The 5,000-nt window shown below is 48.0% G+C and overlaps 1 protein-coding gene across 1 annotated transcript in view; it reads left to right on the forward strand.

The window, feature by feature from the left end:
• The window catches only part of pdzrn4 (PDZ domain containing ring finger 4), a gene marked incomplete at both ends in the record, with an annotated part of 56,069 nt that overhangs the window by 376 nt on the left and 50,693 nt on the right, over positions 1-5,000 (forward strand). The gene's annotated exons all lie outside the window — the stretch shown is intronic.

Consider the following 5,000-nt stretch of genomic DNA (forward strand, 5'->3'; position numbering starts at 1 on the left):
AGGCAGAGACAGAGAGACAGACAGACAGAGAGACAGGCAGACAGACAGGCAGGCAGACAAACAGACAGACAAAGACAGACAGGCAGACAGACCGGCAGACAGACAGAGACAGACAGACAGACAGACAGACAGACAGACAGACAGACAGACAGACAGACAGAGACAGACAGGCAGACAGACAGACAGACAGACAGAGACAGACAGACAGACAGACAGACAGACAGGCAGAGACAGACAGACAGAGAGACAGGCAGACAGACAGGCAGACAAACAGACAGACAGAGACAGACAGACAGAGAGACAGGCAGACAAACAGACAGACAGAGACAGACAGGCAGACAGACAGACAGAGACAGGTTGAGGAAGCAAGAAGAAATGGGAGAGGGACATGAGAGAAATGTAAGAAAATGAGTTTCCTCCAAGCAGCCAGCAGGCAGAGAGAGTGTGTGTGTTCTCTCTCTCTCTCTCTCTCTCCCTCTCTCTCTCTCTCTCTCCATCAAAGCGAGCAGAGCTAGTTATTTCTCCAGTAGCAGAAGATGTGAGGACAAGTTCAGCACTTCTCCCTGTGCTGGCTCCAGGGGGATTCACACATCTCATGTGCCTGTGACTGTCTGGAAACACGGGGAGCGTTTCCAGACACTGCAGTTCAAAAGCACAGCCAGAAAATATCCTCGGCTGTTTCCCTCTCTGTTGTTGGTCGGGACGCTGTATTCGTCTGACTTGATATGGTTTTCGTACTGCTGATGTCGCATAAAAATCACAATAATATCTATTTGGATGCTTTTCTTTTGAGTTGAAAATATATGCTTATTGATGTGTTGAATAATGTCTCTTTTAAATTGTGAAAAATGAAATGAAATTTCAAAAATACATACAAAAACGATCCCCCGTCCCCCTCCCCCCCCGCCATTCATTCCTGAAATGTCTTTTGGCTGATAACAGCAGACTGTCCCCACAAGCGATCATATTATCATAACGAGTGGTCTAATGTGGTGAATGTATAACTTGTCATATTATTGTCATATTATTGTATGGGCTTGGCTGGAATGTGTTGATTAGATATGAATAGTCAGCAAGTGTGAATGCTCCCTACTGCTGTTGACAGACAAAAAACACAAAAACACATATCTCCAGAAAGACATTTTTTCAGGAATAGAAGAAAATAATATGCTTCTTCTCATTGACTCACTTATAGTTTGGACATTTTGCAGAGGGGTTTAAACAGGTTTGAAAGGTGCAATGGTTATGAAACTCACTGATTACAAAAATGACCGTGGTCACTTTCAAATCAACTAAGAAAAGGAGTCAAATGACATTACGTTACATGGTTTTTACAGCAGCAATTGGTAACTTGTGTCTGTGTGGAGCTGATGGGAAACACGTGCTCGGTGTGTGTCTGCGTTGTGGAGTACAGTACGGCCAAATAGCAGGACAGCAGCAATTCATTCATCATTTAGTATCTTACACGGTTTCAGACAGAGGGGGAACTGGATACGTTCAGTTGAATCCCTCTCATTAGTTTTGTAACTTATACTATTAGGTGGATGCTATTTCTGGCTGTGTCAGTGCCATGCTTTATCTATTATTAGTAGCCTATTATTCTCTACTCTGTGATGGTAGTAAGTTAAAATCATTATAAGGCTGCTGTCTGATGATGATGATGATGATGATACTGATGATTCTTATTTGTTTCATGATCACTGCAAGACTGTTGTTATTGTTTTTGACAATGGCGACAACAGTCAGGCGATTGCGATTATATCTTGTGGAAACTCGCTCTTACTCTGTCACATGTGCGCTGCCAAAGTTCCATTGAGCAGGTAGCATGTGCTAAATGGTTAATGTAAGGAATACAGCATCACTAGCCTACCTCACCCCCAGAGGCTGCCTTCCTGAACACTGTTCACAGCGCGGCCGTCTCGGGCTCATTATACGCTCAGCCTGAATGCTCCCATACTGTAATGAGATGGTGTCTGCCTGGCTGGAGAGCAGGATAAATTAGCCATGTCAATGGAAACCCGCGGGGGAGCGCGGCGCTACTGTAGCCTGCCGGCTGTATGGAAGTAGTAAACAAAAGAAAGGGATGAGCATGTTAACCTATAACAACATCTGAAGACAAATAAATCTGCCATGTGATTGTGGAAAATATCGTGGAAAATCTCTACGTGGAGACTAGACACACATGGTGATTTTTTAGATGGCTCACTATTTGCTTGCAGATTGGCTGGGACAACAAAGAAATTAGTCTTATGGTTGCTTCCGATTTCCTCATCACGCTGTGGGTGTCTTGGCACTGTGGCAGGCTTCCAAGAATATTGTGTGTGTGTGTGTGTGTGTGTGTGTGTGTGTGTGTGTGTGTGTGTGTGTGTGTGTGTGTGTGTGTGTGTGTCTGTCAGTACAGCTGCTTACTGTTTACAGATCTCCTACACTGTATGTGTGTGTGTGTGTGTGTGTGTGTGTGTGTGTGTGTGTGTGTGTGTGTGTGTGTGTGTGTGTGTGTGTCAGTCAGCACATCAGAGCTTATGGTTGACCACTGTGGCACTTTAATCGCTGTCTAGCAATGCCTATATGTTCCTAATCCCACACTCAGACACCTGCAGTTCACAGCAACACCGAGACCAAAAGCAAGCAAGCAAGGGAGCGAGAGAGAAAGAAAGAGAGAAAGAAAGAAAGAAAGAAAGAAAGAAAGAAAGAAAGAAAGAAAGAAAGAAAGAGACAGTAAATCAGTTTGGGGACAGCTCACCAGGCAGTAAGTGTGTCAGTGCGACTTTGTGCCGAAACTCAGAAGCAGAGGAGATTCTACAAATCCAGAGAGACTCCTCAAAAATCCCTGTCTCTGTCCCCTGTCCCCACACACACACACACACACACACACACACACACACACACACACACACACACACACACACACACACACACACACACACACACACACACACACACACACACAGACAAACACACACTCCTTTTCCCTCCTTCCTCACTCTGTCTTCTTCTCCAACCCTCATTACTCTCTCTCTCTCTCGACAATCTGTCTTTCTCCTCTGCTTTCTTTTCTGACACACACACTCACACACACACACACACACACACACACACACACACACACACACACACACACACACACACACACACACAGCATTACAGATTCTCCCAGTGTTTTTGGTACTGGTCCACTTTCAAAAGGATGACACCTGTTCATTATTCCAGTAGAAAAGTAAAGGCTGCTGGTACTGGACCGTATGCATAGCAGGGACAATAGCTGCAAACTGGTACTGGTGGATTGGTTGTCCTGACCTGCTTCAGAACTGGATCTCTCTGGCCGTGTCTCTGTCACTCCCTGGTCTCTCAGAAGCTCCTCCCTGCTCTGACTCCTCCACAGTGAAAGCTCCTCCCAGCTCTGACTCATCCACAGTCGTAGCTCCTCCCTGCTCTGACTCCTCCACAGTGGAAGCTCCTCCCTGCTCTGACTCCTCCACAGTGGAAGCTCCTCCCTGCTCTGACTCCTCCACAGTGGAAGCTCCTCCCTGCTCTGACTCCTCCACAGTGGAAGCTCCTCCCTGCTCTGACTCCTCCACAGTGGAAGCTCCTCCCTGCTCTGACTCCTCCACAGTGAAAGCTCCTCCCAGCTCTGACTCATCCACAGTCGTAGCTCCTCCCTGCTCTGACTCCTCCACAGTCAAAGCTCCTCCCTGCTCTGACTCCTCCACAGTGAAAGCTCCTCCCAGCTCTGACTCATCCACAGTGGAAGCTCCTCCCAGTTTTGACTCCTCCACAGTGGGAGCTCCTCCCAGTTCTGACTCGTCCACAGTCGTAGCTCCTCCCTGCTCTGACTCCTCCACAGTGGAAGCTCCTCCCTGCTCTGACTCCTCCACAGTGGAAGCTCCTCCCTGCTCTGACTCCTCCACAGTGGAAGCTCCTCCCTGCTCTGACTCCTCCACAGTGGGAGCTCCTCCCAGTTCTGACTCGTCCACAGTCAAAGCTCCTCCCTGCTCTGACTCCTCCACAGTGGAAGCTCCTCCCTGCTCTGACTACTCCACAGTGGAAGCTCCTCCCAGCTCTGACTCCTCCACAGTGGGAGCTCCTCCCAGTTCTGACTCCTCCACAATGGAAGCTCCTCCCTGCTCTGACTCCTCCACAGTGGGAGCTCCTCCCAGTTCTGACTCCTCCACAATGGAAGCTCCTCCCAGCTCTGACTCCTCCACAGTGGGAGCTCCTCCCAGTTCTGACTCCTCCACAGTGGAAGCTCCTCCCTGCTCTGACTCCTCCACAGTGGAAGCTCCTCCCTGCTCTGACTCCTCCACAGTGGAAGCTCCTCCCTGCTCTGACTCCTCCACAGTAGAAGCTCCTCCTAGCTCTGACTCCTCCACAGTGGAAGCTCCTCCCTGCTCTGACTCCTCCACAGTGGAAGCTCCTCCCTGCTCTGACTCCTCCACAGTGGGTTCTCCTGTGAGACCAGTGAGGCATTTAGGAAAGTCAGTTTGATGTGTTGGTGCTCTTTTCAAATAGAAATGTAAGGGATTATTATGCCTAACAACTGAGTATCATTCAAATGCACACCATTTGAAAAACACCTACTGTACTCTGTAATGAACTCGGTTTTTGACCGCCACAATGAACCTGGGGGAGGGACTGTGGATCGGTCCCATCAGTCCCCCGTCCATCTGTCCATCCGTCTGCCTGTCGTCCATGCGTCCGTCATACACAATATGACTCCACTGACTGGATTTGGATGAAACATGGGTGAATGACATGTTTTGGCATTTTCAAAATGTTATTGATTGGCCTTGGAAGGGGCAGCGCCCTACAATGTTTAATTGTCTGTGTACCTCACATACAATATCTCAGAGACCACTGATTGGATTTTGTTGAAACTTTGTGGAATGATGTGTGACATTGCTCTGTTCTGGCATTTTCAAAATTACACTGATTGGCACTACTGTACAACCTGTTTACTTGTTACTGATTGGCTGAGGGTGCATGCATCATTTGTGGGCCAT

This window comes from Poromitra crassiceps, assembly GCF_964638095.1.
Source record: "Poromitra crassiceps genome assembly, chromosome: 2".
In the NCBI taxonomy this organism is placed as follows: domain Eukaryota; kingdom Metazoa; phylum Chordata; class Actinopteri; order Beryciformes; family Melamphaidae; genus Poromitra; species Poromitra crassiceps.